The sequence below is a fragment of the Nycticebus coucang genome, chromosome 2, assembly GCF_027406575.1.
Source record: "Nycticebus coucang isolate mNycCou1 chromosome 2, mNycCou1.pri, whole genome shotgun sequence".
Lineage (NCBI taxonomy): Eukaryota > Metazoa > Chordata > Mammalia > Primates > Lorisidae > Nycticebus > Nycticebus coucang.
In genome coordinates this window covers 148,573,437-148,587,224 of record NC_069781.1, presented here as the reverse complement: position 1 = coordinate 148,587,224, position 13,788 = coordinate 148,573,437, and the positions used below count along the sequence as shown (strand labels likewise).

At 51.4% G+C, this 13,788-nt stretch overlaps 1 protein-coding gene across 8 annotated transcripts in view; it reads left to right on the top strand.

The window, feature by feature from the left end:
• ZNF423 (zinc finger protein 423) overlaps positions 1-13,788 on the top strand; it is a 318,249-nt gene that overhangs the window by 76,947 nt on the left and 227,514 nt on the right. The window contains exon 1 of one of the 8 annotated variants that reach the window (XM_053582131.1): positions 11,364-11,473. The exons of the other annotated variants lie outside the window; for them this stretch is intronic. The gene's annotated coding sequence lies outside the window, so the exon portion shown is untranslated. Of the gene's footprint in view, positions 1-11,363; positions 11,474-13,788 lie in introns of those variants that run through there. 8 annotated transcript variants of the gene reach the window in all.

Below are 13,788 nucleotides of genomic sequence, written 5' to 3'. Positions count from 1 at the left end.
TCTGGGCACCAAGGCTCTGCTTGCAGGAGCTCACCCCTTTGCAGAGCAGGCTTTTTTTTTTGAGACAGTGTCTCGCTCTGTTGCCCTGGGTTGAATGTGTGGCATCATAGCTCACAGCAACCTCAAATTCCTGAGCTCAAACGATCCTCTTGCCTCAGCTTCCTGAGTAACTGGGATTACAGGCCCCAGCCACAATACCTGGCTAGTTTTTTCTATTTTTAGTAGAGATGAGGTCTTGGTCTTGTTCGGGTTGTTCTAGAACTCCTGATCTGAGGCAATCCACCTGCCTCGGCCTCCCAGAGTGCTAGGATTACAGGTGTGAGCCACTGTGCCCAGCCTGCTCAGTGGGTTCATTCATTCATTCCCTCATTAAACCTTATCTGAACACTATTATTGTGCTTGGTGTATGTGTGTGTGTGGGCAGACATGAATGCTATTTGGAATTAGCCAGTTAATGGGAGAGGAGGAGGGAGGAAGTGGGGGAGGGCGTTCCCACTTCTCAGCACCCACCGGTGCCTGGTTGGCTGCAGGGGCTTTTGGTCTGCATGTTGCTGTATTTCATTCTCACAACAACCCTGCCAGGTGGCTATTGTCCCATTTTATTGGTGAGGAAACTGGAGTTCAATTGGGCTGAGTCTTTGCTACTCAAAGTGTGGTCCACAGTCCAGCATTGTCTTCTTCACATGGGAGGTTCTTGGAAATGCACAAGATTGGGCCTCTCCCCAGACGGGCTGAATCAGACTCCGTGTTTGAGCAAAATTGCCTGGAGTTCGTGTGCACGTTCAGAGCCCGCATAGGCGGCGTGTGAGCGGGCTGGCACAAACTCAGATTTGTTTTGCTCTCACAGGGTGTCCAAACTGTGGCCCGCAGGCTGTGTGCTGATTATGTGAGGAGTTTTTTTCCTTATCTGTGGTGGATATCACAAAAAGTATGCATGGAACTTTTTTCTTGCACATCAGCTTTTAGTAGTGTTTGGGTATTTAATGTGTGGCCCCGGGCAGTTCTTCTTCCAATATGGCACAAAGAAACCAAAAGGCTGGACACCCCGCAAGCGTGCCTTCTTCAGTAACGGGGACAGTGATGGTCGTCTGGATGAAGCTATTCTTAGTGTTAGTGCCCAGTGCTGTGCTGAGCACTTCTCATGGTTTTTCACACCTAATCCCTTCCTATAAGTTAGGCACCATTATCCTCTCCCTTTACTGCTGGGGAAACCAAGGTCTCAGAGAGGTTACATAACTTGACCAGGACCTCTCCAGAGTCGTGCTGTTTTGGGGAGGCAAAGACCTTTCTCTCTGTCTTTGTGTGCGATGGAGGGAGATGGAAGTGATGGCACAGCATAGGAATTTGGGGAAGTGTGAATCTTGGAAGCAACAGAGGTGGCAGGTGAATCTTGGGAGAAGTCAGTGGGAGTGGGGAGATGTGGGCCACCTCCCAGTGGGGAGGCTTTCTGGTTTTTCCTTGAAGAGTCAGCCCATACCCACTCCTCCAGGCAGGCCTCCCTCGTTCCCCCTCACCATCCGGGGCCCCTTCTGTGTCCTGTCTCTGCCTTTACCCTCATTGCATCGTCTGAAGCGTGCTTTTCAGTTCCATGCTGCATGGGCAGGTCCCTGGCAGCCGGACTACTGGTCATTTCCGTATCCTCCACCCCTAGCACAGTTGGTTATCTTACACATTTATTTTATAAAAATATATTGGGGGCCCACCTGTACAGATTTATTTTATAATGTAGTGTACAAGTTAGTGGATTTTATAAGGCAAACATCACTGAAGTCCCCTCCCAGGTCTAGAACTTCGCCAGCCAATTCCCAAGCCTGGTCTTGTGTTCTCCACCCCAGGGAAGCCCCTTTGTCCTTCCACAGGTTATCACTAGTTATGTTCATCATGATCACACCCTTGTGTCTCTAAGTTCTGTGTCCCACCTGTGTACCCCTTGCCACTATAATTTTGTCTTAGAGAGTCATTCTTTAAAGAGTATGAAGGACTAATATTTTTGCAAAGATGAATAATTCAAAAATCCTTTAAAACAAATCCCTGATCTGGATTCAGGTAATTAGGCTCCTAGACAAACCCTTTTCCATCATGGGCAGGTGAAGATAGGACAGAGGGCAGTGAGGGCAGTTGCCACCCAGTAGGTGAGCGCTCGAGTGGCTGGAGAAGTCAGGGAGGTTTTACAGTCACCCAGGAAAGAAGTTGGGCAGTCCTGACCCTGGGTGAAGACACCTAGGACAGACCAACAGGATGGGTGGCTCTTGGGCAGGGCTAGCATGTAGGGGGCGGGGTTAGCATGCAGGAATGGGAGCCACGCCCTGTTCTTTGACTCCCCCTTCAGTGGACTGGTGGGAAGTTAATCTGCTTGCGCCTGCTATGGCAGGTAGACCTGAGGTTGCTGTTGAAGCTGTTGTACAGGGCATGGGTGAGTGTGCATCTTCAAGGCCATTCTTAATCGGAATGATGGCAAGGGAGTGTTTTCTACTGAGTTAGGCTCCTCACTGGACCCACGTGGTAATGGCCTAGGCCTCATGGGCCTCTTTCTGTGCTTAGAGGAGGCAGCCAGCAATGGGCTGCAAGTCTGTTCTGAAAACCCTGGACATGGAAACCTTCCACTCCCTTCTGTGGGCTGTGACCCGATCGTGCAAGCCCTGCACTGGCCTCTCCTCCCTCCCTTACAAACCTTCAGTGGCTCCCTGTTTCTCCCGCCTCAGACGTGGACTGGGACTGGCTTCCAGTCTGACCCCTCCATCGTTATCTCTGTCTCAGCCAACCATTCTCCCAGTTCCTTTCTTCCACTGCAGTGCTGTCCCAGGCGGGACTGTCTCTGACTCCACCTGTAGCCCGACGAGTGCCGAGGACAGGGTCTGGCTGGTGGTAGGCACTCCGGCAACCCCTGTGGCTGATGCGTGTCTGTGGCTGCAGCTCAGACCTGAGATCCTTCAGGCGTTTCATTACTGTCAGCATCTGGGCAGTGAGACTGGAGGATTAACAGTTGCAGGAGAGAACTCAACTCTAAGAATGGCTAATTATTATTATTATTTTTTTAACCAACTACAATTTATAAAGGGTACGTGGAGGGAGAGGAGGCACAAAGAGCGCACCCTCCGAAGGAAGGTTAATGAGAAGGCTTCCCGATAGCTCGTGCTTCATCAGCAACAGAACAGCGTGTAAATAAATCTAATTTCCCTCCAACTCAACTCGTCACAGGCTTAATTACAGCAGCCACAATGTGTGCATGTGTGTGTTTTTTTCATTAGCAAAAGAGGGTCATTATTAGCCATGTCTGGTAAGAATTATTATGAAGAGCCTGGTTCACCCTCGGTAGGTGTCCTCAGAGAGCAGAGAGGAACTTTCCGTGTGAACTGAAGAGTTTCCAATTAAGGTGGTTTGGAGGAAGCAGGAAGCGGCAACGCAAATTAGAAAAAGATTACAGAAAGGGGAAAACTGGCCCAGTAGCGGAAGGGTCCTGGGAGGCTCTGTTAATTACTGTGTGGAGGGAGATTTCCTTCTTGGGGTTGGACCCTCTTTTCCCTTCTGTTCCCCGCATTGTCACCTGCCTGCCCAGAAATCTTGGGGCTACCAGACCCCAACTTGTGTCTTGTCTTGCGTTCTGGCTCCAGAGAGATAAAAATGAGGCCTGCACTGGGGGGAGATAGGGCTTGACCATTGTAGCCACCTCTTTTAGGTGGCTTTTCACACACACCCCTCCCCTCCACTGAGGGAGAAGCAGAGGAGGGCGTGCTGGTATCACCACCAAAGATCCAGGCCCTGGAGAACTGTTGCAGTGACTGTATTGTTCTAGAAATAAATAGCTGAAAACCCAGAGTCAGAAATTAGTTAACACAAAGGAAGTCGAACCCTACAGGCCAAGTTCCAATTGTATGCAGGAAGTGCCCTGCCCAGGGGGGCCTTTGAGGGAGGATTTAAGTCCATTCTGCCTGGCATTAGATGCACAACGTTGGCTAAAAAAGTTTTTCTTTCCTTCCGACTCCTACCTCCCAGTCCCTGTAATGATTACGTTCTCATTAAGCAGCATAAGAGGCTATACTTTGTGGTGCTAATATATCTCTAGTGATCCAGAAATCCAAGACGGCTGTCCCGCTCTGTTCAAATGTGTTCCAGCTGATCAGATGCGTCTGTCTCAGTGTGTCCGGCAGGGCATAGCTGGCAGCTTTCAGAATGGGAGAGAACCCAGAAGCCCTGGCCCATCCATCCAAGTCTCTTCCGGGCTAAGGGTCCTCAGCTCATGTTCTTCCCTGCTCGGCTCTGCTTGGATGCCTGCAGGGATGGGAGCCTCATCTGATTCCATAGCAGCCCTGATGGTCCATTTGCTGAGCACTTACTAAGGGCCAGTGGTTACTTCATTAAACGGACAAATTGTTGAGAACCTCTTCTGGGCTAGGCACTGTTAGGCATCAACCAGATGACCCAACTGCCCTCCAGGAGCTTACAATGGGTCAACGTGATAAGGCCAGTCCTGTGAGAAGTAAAGTGGACAGGGGAGGACATGAGGGGCTTAGCTCCACTGTCCAGCACAGAGGAGGAGGAGTTATTAAACCCAAATACTTCCTGCCCTGTCTTTAGGAAACCCCACCTGGCCCAGCCCCCACCCCAAAGTGCTGACCTTTCTACTCCTTGAGCTTGCCAAGCTTGTTCCAACCCCAAAGCCTTTGCATAGGATGTACCTTTCACCAGGAATACTTTTCCTCTGTTTTTTATGCCTGGCTTCTTTGTGCCATTCAGGTGTTTACTCAGATGTCCTTTCCGCAGAAAGGTCTTTTTTGACTTGGGAGCTACAGTTGCCTCTTTGCCTCCCATCATCTCCTATCCTTCACCTCTGTTGCAGTTCTCTGTCCTGCGTTTATCCCTGCCTGAGATTTTCTGATCTTTGTATTTTTTGTTACTGGTGGGCCCTGTGACCTCCCAGAACAAGCCTGCTTGCTTTACGGGCCACTTCTCAGGGTCTCTAGACAGTCCCTCTACCCCCACTTTCCCCTTTGAAAGGATGGGATGGTTGGAGAGATACTCAGGGCCAGAGTTCTTTGAGGATGTTGCCATTGTCAGAGAAGGGGACCAAGATCACTGGTGCCGGTGCGGGCAAGTTGTGCAGGCAGGAGACATCCTTTGCTGTTCTGCCAGGAAGGGCTGCTGAAGACCCTGCAGGCCTGAACAGAGTGTCGGGGGGAGGCAGGAGGCAGGGCCTCTGACATCTGAGACCCCATGCAGTTGTTGGTTGGAAGCGGGGCCCTGCAGCAGGCCACCTGTTTCAGATGCCTTCTTGGACGACATCATAGGCACAGTGGCCCCATTTCCTGGATTCCTGGGGTAACAAATCATGGGCGGGGGAGGATGTTGTCACACAGGTTGGATTTCTTCTCTGGGACCTCAGTTTGGAGGTAAGCATCTTGACACAGGCCAAGAGAGTAGGATCTAGGGTGTGCCAGGGGTCCAGCCAGAGATGGGGTGCTGCTTGTGACTTGCTCTCTCCACGCCTGGGGTGTTGGCCTGGACACTTGCCCTCTCTGGGCTACGGTGGCCTCTTCACTGCCATACCAAGGCACCACTTTTATTCTTCCTTCCAAGGTGAAGATTCAGGAGTTCAGGGGTTCAAAGACTGTGGCTCCAAAGCCCCTCTAGGACAGGTGGCCCAGCTCCACTGCCTGGCGTAGGTGTTAGGCTGCTGTGGCTGCTCCTGTCACTATTTTGGTAGCATACCACTACACTTTGAAGACCATTTAATTTTTGAATTTACCACACTTTGCATGGCGCCGGGTACATCTTGCGAAGGACACAGCACTCTCATATAAGAAATGTTTGCCAATAAGATTTGACCAAGTCGCATTATTTTATTTATTTTACTATTTTATTTTGTTTAATTTTTGAGACAGAGTCTTATTCTGTTGCTCTGGGTAGAGTGCTATGGTGTCAAGCGTTTTTCTTGCCTCACCCTCCCAAGTAGCTGGGACTATAGGTACCTGCCACCATGTCCGGTTAGTTTTTCTATTTTTATTTTTATTTATTTATTTTTTTTTTTAGTTTTTCTATTTTTAGTAGAGACAGGGTCTCTCTCTTATTCAGGCTGATCTTGAACTCCTGAGTTTAAGCAATCCACCTGCCGTGGCTTCCCAGAGTGCTGGGTTACAGGATGAGCCACCAGGCCTGGCCCCATGTTGATTATTGCAAAGCACCGAGGCTCTAATGAGCTTTTACTGCGTGTGAGCAGTGGCATGCTGTCACCCATCTGGGTTTCTCATGTTTGTCCTGAACCAGGATGTGGTGCTGCCCCTGAGGCTCCTTCTTGAGGAGGTCCCAGCCACTTTCTGATTTGATCCAGACCTTCCTTGGGCCTCACAATGCCCCAAGACCTTGGTCTCTCTACTCTGTGCTGTGGACACACTGCCCTCCTCTCAGTCTGGAACAGACGATGTGCCATCACCCAGGTTTTGGGGTGCGCTACTCTCTCTGGCTCTGTCCCCCACATGGGCTAGGCCCTTCCTCTCCCCTCTGCTGGGTATGTGAGGCCCCTGTCACCACCCCAGCTGAAGCTGGCCTCTCCCAGTCCTCCTCACATCACCTCTTTTATCTCCTTGAAAGCTCGGATCCCTTGAAGAAACAACTTTGTCTCTCTATTTATGTGACTGCTGTCTTTCTCTCCCACTGGACAGTCAAGTCCCTGAGGGGTCTCTCCACCTGGTTCCCGGCCATGTCCTGGGACAGTCCTGGGCTGCCGTCAGGTCTCGATGAATGATTGCTGTTTTCTGGTAGACTGCCCTGACTTTTCCACCTTGGCCTCTCTTCTGCAGAGGAGCTTCAGGGTGGCCCTGGGGGCCTCACCCTCCTTCCTGTGGCGGCTGGTGCATCTTTTGTGATTCAGTGCTGGCAGCTGACAGGAGAGAGGAAGGTGCCTCCCTGAGGAGGTCACTTCCCAGAAACATCTAGCCTACTTCCCCCACAAGGACAGAAGAATTCAGGGGCTTCTTGGAAACCTTCCCTGGAGGGTGTGGATGACTTGGGGCCCTGTGTTGAACTGTTCGTGACAAAACCCAGGAAGGATCCTGCTTTTATGTCTAGGAAGGGGAAAATCTCCTTTGTTGTTATTTGGTGGAGGAGAAAGAGGAAAGGAAGCCGGTGACTGAGAATTCCCTGAGTGGGAATTTTCTAGACTCTCCCTGAGATCCTTGGGTGCGAGGCAGGGGCCCTGGTGTGACTCACTAGAGCCGGAACGTGACAGGGGAGCATGCAGTTGCATGCACCCAGGGATGGGGCTCGTACAGAGAGAGCAGAACATTAATCCTCCCCTTTCAGGATCGGCTGCCCAAATGCTCCCCCGCTCCGTGCTGTGTCCTTTGCACATATACAATGGGAAGTGGGAGAGAGTGGGAAGAATGGATGGCCAGAGAGAGTGGGAAGAATGGATGGCCAAGCTCTGGGGACTTTAATAGGCCCTCCCTGTAGGTGATCTGACTCTGGTGGTCCCCTGAGCATCACCTCCAGAGATGCGCGTTAAATAGAGACTACCGGTGTGAACCTACTTGCTAAGCTAGGAAACCTACCCCGAGACAGAGAGCCACCCACCCCTCCCCAGCGCGAGGCTGGGCTCTGTTCACGTTGAACAGGACTCGCAGACCCATGTGATTCCCCTCCAGATGGAGGTTTAAAGGCAAAAACAATCTCTGGAAGAGATGACCACAGTACAAGCTTGAGTGGAACAAAGTGTAAAAAGGTTACAAATCAGTGTGTGGCTTGGGATCCTGCTCCCAGACAGTGGCTGCTGCATGTGCCAGTCCAGGAGGGGGTGCGAGGGATCTTGTTCATCACGGTGGTCACAGCTCAAGCCTCTGGTGGTGAGATTCCTGGTGATTTGTTGTATTTTCTTTATACTTTTCTGGATGGCTTGTATCTTTGCCATCAGACATAGTTACCTTTGTAATCAGAAATGATAGCATAGCTTCTTTTTGTGGGAAAGAAAGGTGCTCAGGTACACAGACGCAGTTCTGGGAGGGAGCCAGGTAGGACCTTGGGCTGGCCTAATGTATGCCCACATTGGTGCCAAGGTCAGGACCTGTGGGTGCTCATTGGAAGTGTGTGAGAGCCCCCACTTGGGCATTTCTGGGCTGGCCTGGTCTCTCCTGTATCCACCCTGGGGTCCCGGGACCTCATTTCTGAAGCCCTTGTTCTTGGTGAGTGTTGGGCTGCTAGGTGGCCCTCTGGTTAGTGTGTTGGCTTGAGAGGAGTTTCCCCACTCTGCTGTTACACCATCTGCCTCTTCTCTTTATTTAATCCCACGGAGATGGAATGGAAACACAAGCATTGTGTTTCAGTTAGCATCACAGTCTAACTGCTCTGTGTGGGAAAGCTCTTTGCTTGTCGCCTGGACTTCTCTGTTAATTCCTTTCCACATAAGAGGGGTGAACCCGGAGGGGCTCAGAACCTGGTGTCCTGGGAAGCACCTCTGTGGTCAGAAGGAGTGCTGGCCACTGGGTCAGGACCCCTCTGTTATGACATCTGCTATCTGTGACCTTCCCCTCTGTGGGCCCCAGTTTCCTTCTGTGATAGCACCTACCTTTTAGGCAAGAGGTGTTCCTCAAGCTGCTTCCGTTTCCTCCCCTCCCTGCAGAGAAAAGGGGCTTTGCTGAACAGATTTCCCCAAACCTGTTTGAACTTTGATCCTGGCCACATCTCACCTGTAGCAAGTGATCATGTGACATTACCCGATGTGATTTCTTAGCAACCAGCTCCTTTTGGTCAGCCAGCCATCAGGTGCTCTCATACAGGGAGGGTTTGAGTAATTTTTCATTTGCTGTGTACTTGTGGAAGGGGGCCAGGATGCCTCTAGGCAGGAACCTCTGGTTCCTCCTTAAATTTAGACTTTTGTTCCATTCTCATCACCCTGAAGATGGTTTTCCAGACTGCCGTGACTCACAATCTCAGTCTACCCACAGGAGGGTCAGAAAATTGGTGAGAAATCAGAGCTGGAGCATTAAGTTTTCTTTTTTTTTTAAAACACAAAGGTAGAAAATCTGCATTCACTTAAAAGTGAGGAGCTTGGTGTTGTCCAGCAAAGGGTCCTGTCTCAGAGACTCTGCTTTAAGGAATGATGTGCACGACTTTAAATTGTCCTGGTCTTCATTTGTTCATTCATTTATTCACCACATAGTTATTGTGCACCTGCTGTGTGCTGGGTACCATTCCAGGTCCTGAGGATTCCACAGTGCACAGAGGGCAGTGCCTCCCTGGTGAAACTAAGTGCTTGGGGACCATTTATTTTCCTCAAGCTGGAACCCACACCTGTACTCCTCCCTGCCCACCTACTGGTGGGGGAAAGAGCACAGGGCTGGACACTAGCCTTGCTTCCGCTAATAACTTGCCTTGTGGCCTGATCTCTGGGAGGCTAGGGGAGAAGAATCCCTTAAATTCAGTAGTTTAAGGCCAGCCTGAGCAAGAGTGAGACCCCATCTTTACTAAAAATAGAAAAAAACTAGACAGGCATTGTGGCAGGCACCCATAGTCCCAGCTACTTGGGAGGCTGAAGCAGGAGGATCACTTGAGCCCAGGTGTCTGAAGCTGCTGTAACTGAGGCTGACACCAGGGAACTCTAACCTGGGCAGCAGAGTGAGACTCTATCTCGAAAAAGTAAATTAAAAAAAAAAGAAAGAAAAAGAAAAGAAATTCTTTGCTTCCCCTGTGATTCTCCAAGGTATCCAATATTGTTCTTTGGAAAATTTTTATCATTTACAGATGGTTAGTGTCTGAGCAATAGTGTTTTTTAAAATGAAATATTTCTGATACAAAAGAAAATAGCCAGCATCCAGGGCACAGCTTTCAGTGTGAGGAGCGTGACGCTGTGCAGCCGGCTCAGCTCCGCCCGCGTCCTCTCCTCACTCCCCGATTGGCAGTCACCACAGTGAGGAGCGTGATGCTGTGCAGCCGGCTCAGCTCCGGCCGCGTCCTCTCCTCACTCCCCGATTGGCAGTCATCACTGCTGTGTGTGTCTTTCTTCTGGAAATGTGTATAAATGACATAGAAATACTACTGGATCTACACGCTTTACAATTTAACATGAATGTTGCCACATTTTACCGTATGGTTTATCTCAGTCACTGGCTTTTATTCTCTCTCGACATTGCATGTGGAAGATTGATCCATGTTGGTGCACACAGCTCTGTTTCATTAATTTTAATTGCTGCGTGGTGTTACCCTGTAAATGTATCATGTTCTATCTGCTGATCTCCTGTTCATGGAAATGTAGATGCTTTCTCATTTTGGGGGTGGATATTACAAGTCATTCTGTGGTGAATATTCTCACACTGAACTCAGGAAGGTGAAAACAGGAGTTTTTCTAGCACATAAGCTTCCCCTTCTCCCTCAGCCTGGCTCTCCTTACTTCAGGTAACTTCTTTCCCAGTGGTTCCAGAAAACGTCTCAGTGGCCTCATGAGTGTCACAGGCCAAGATTGGAGGTTGGGGGGAGATCCAGAGATGTGGTGGGGGGCAGTTACCAGGCACTGTTCAAGGTATGGGGGCCCTGGGCTGTCAGGCTCTCTTTCTTCTTGTCCTGAGTTGTTTTAGAAAGTACCCATCTCTTTGGAACCAACAGTGGAAAAGCAGATTAAAGAAGCCTGGGTTTGGGTTTTCATTCTGATTTATGGAGTCAACCCTGAGTAATGACCTTCAGCCTGTACTTTTTAGAAGTGGGGAAACTGAGGCTCGATGGGTCTAAGAAGATCCTTTGAGGTGTCTGTGGAACCTGATAAGCCTGGAAAGATACTCTGTTGTCCATCCCACGCTTTCTTCTTGCACCCAGAGGCCAGGAGATTCCTTTTATGATGCCTAGAATCAATTATCTCACTTTGTAGGCGTGAAAACCAAGCCAAGAATAGGAGGGGCTAACATTCTACCCTAATACCCTCAACACGATGTTGAGACATAGGATATTGTTACAGATGGGGAAACTGAGGTTCGGAGGGAGGAAGTTACTGCCCCAGGTCATGACAAGAGTTTGGGACAAAGCTCAGGTAACAATCAGGCATCTCCTCAGACCCCCTTCACCTGTTGTCAGTTTAGGGTGTATCTCTGCCACAGTGGACTTGGCATTGTTGCCCGACTCCAGCTGGACCTTCTATGGGATGAGGAGATAGTCCATTAGGTCCCTGTCCCCTCAGCTACACTCCTGTGGGCTTCCCACAGAAAGTCCTTTCCTGCCTTTGATGCAAATCCTTGCACTTTTCCTGGTAATATTCTGGGCTCTTCTTAATGTGAGAGGGTCAGCTGCAAGGCATCTCAGCAATTTATAATTCTTGAAAATTCTGTTTGGTGACACGAGTTAGCATTTAATAGACACCCTGCCACCTCTTCTCTCCCTATTGTGACAAGCTCCTGGCAGAACTCTTTTGAGACTCAGGGTAATTGCACCACGCTGCGGACGGGGAAGATCACGTTGCGCTCCAGTGGGCCTCAAAAACGTCTCCACAATAGACAGTCAGGTACGAGTTTGCTTGGCTTCAAGGTAATGATTTAAACTTAATTTGACCCTTGATGAGGGAGCCCATGTCTCTGGTCAGACGCAGTCTTTTAGCCTGGGCTTGCCTGCCATGCCTTCAATGGTAACACAAATAATTCCTTCATAACAAGTGCCTTTCAGAGGATGTCTGCTGCTGACAGCTAATATAGAATTATTGCCCCTGAATGCATTTCTGTAATTACTTCCCAGAGATCTGTCTTTGTGTTAGAAGACATTTCGCACTTTAGTAGCATGAGTGTTTTGGGAGAGCCCGAGCAATAATTATGAACAGTCTTTCCGTGAAAATAAACCTAAAAAAATTATAAAAGCTAATGCTAAAATTGGTTAGAGTCAGGGAGGAATTTCATTTGAATTTGATTCATGTATATTTACTGAGTATAATAACCTTTCCTGTATGGAAACTTTTTTTTTTTAAACAAAAGCAATAATGATACAAAGAGCCTGCTTTCTAATTTTTGAGCATACTGAAACTGAAAACTGATTAAAAGTGACAAGTTGCTCAAGACTGAATAACGCAGCATAATCGTGGAGCCCTGATAGGAGACATTTGCGGTAATGGAAAATGAAATGATTCACAGTGTGATCAATAAAAAATTAGCAGCATTTAATAAAAGGTTTCTGCTTCATGTTGACTGAAGAACATGAGAGTGGTTTGAAATCTGAGTTAAGTGATGGTTTGGGGATGAGCCTGGGGGTGGTGCATGGGCGCGCTGGGTGCTCGGGGTGTGATCGTAGCCATATTGGCGGTCTCCAGGAGGCAGCCAGGTTCCTGGGAGGGATCTGGAAGTTTCCTTTGTGCTGCCCACTTGACCTTTGACCTGTGGTTAATCTTGCCCCTGACTCCACTCCTCTTTGTGTGAGAATGTGTATATCCATTACTCCTGGACCACCAGCCAGACCTGGCTTTCCCAGATGGCATGGTCTGAGTTCAGTCCCCATCTAACTAAACCCACCTGTGCCCCTATCGGGTGCCCCCTCAGACTGCTGCACGACAATGCCTGTGCTGTCGGTTTTCTGCTGTTGGCCGCTTTTGGAATTCAGGTTTCTGGAGATATCCTAGAATGTCTTACAGCGGGACACTGAACAGAGTGAAGTCATTGGAGAACAGCGGGCAGACCCCTGTAGGTAGCCGAGGGTGTGCAGTAGGGGAAGACCCTCCCCGGCAGGCGGCCGAGGGTGTGCAGTAGGGGGAGACCCTCCCCGGCAGGCGGCCGAGGGTGTGCAGTAGGGGAAGACCCTCCCCGGCAGGCGGCCGAGGGTGTGCAGTAGGGGAAGACCCTCCCCGGCAGGCGGCCGAGGGTGTGCAGTAGGGGGAGACCCTCCCCGGCAGGCGGCCGAGGGTGTGCAGTAGGGGGAGACCCTCCCCGGCAGGCGGCCGAGGGTGTGCAGTAGGGGGAGACCCTCCCCGGCAGGCGGCCGAGGGTGTGCAGTAGGGGGAGACCCTCCCCGGCAGGCGGCCGAGGGTGTGCAGTAGGGGGAGACCCTCCCCGGCAGGCGGCCGAGGGTGTGCAGTAGGGGAAGACCCTCCCCGGCAGGCGGCCGAGGGTGTGCAGTAGGGGAAGACCCTCCCCGGCAGGCGGCCGAGGGTGTGCAGTAGGGGAAGACCCTCCCCGGCAGGCGGCCGAGGGTGTGCAGTAGGGGAAGACCCTCCCCGGCAGGCGGCCGAGGGTGTGCAGTAGGGAAGACCCTCCCCGGCAGGCGGCCGAGGGTGTGCAGTAGGGGAAGACCCTCCCCGGCAGGCGGCCGAGGGTGTGCAGTAGGGAAGACCCTCCCCGGCAGGCGGCCGAGGGTGTGCAGTAGGGGGAGACCCTCCCCGGCAGGCGGCCGAGGGTGTGCAGTAGGGGAAGACCCTCCCCGGCAGGCGGCCGAGGGTGTGCAGTAGGGGAAGACCCTCCCCGGCAGGCGGCCGAGGGTGTGCAGTAGGGGGAGACCCTCCCCGGCAGGCGGCCGAGGGTGTGCAGTAGGGGAGACCCTCCCTGGCAGGTGGCCGAGGGTGTGCAGTAGGGGGAGACCCTCCCCGGCAGGCGGCCGAGGGTGTGCAGTAGGGGGAGACCCTCCCCGGCAGGCGGCCGAGGGTGTGCAGTAGGGGAAGACTCTCCCCGGCAGGCGGCCGAGGGTGTGCAGTAGGGGAAGACCCTCCCTGGCAGGCGGCCGAGGGTGTGCAGTAGGGGGAGACCCTCCCCGGCAGGCGGCCGAGGGTGTGCAGTAGGGGAGACCCTCCCTGGCAGGTGGCCGAGGGTGTGCAGTTGGGAGACGCCCCCCATGATCTCCACATGG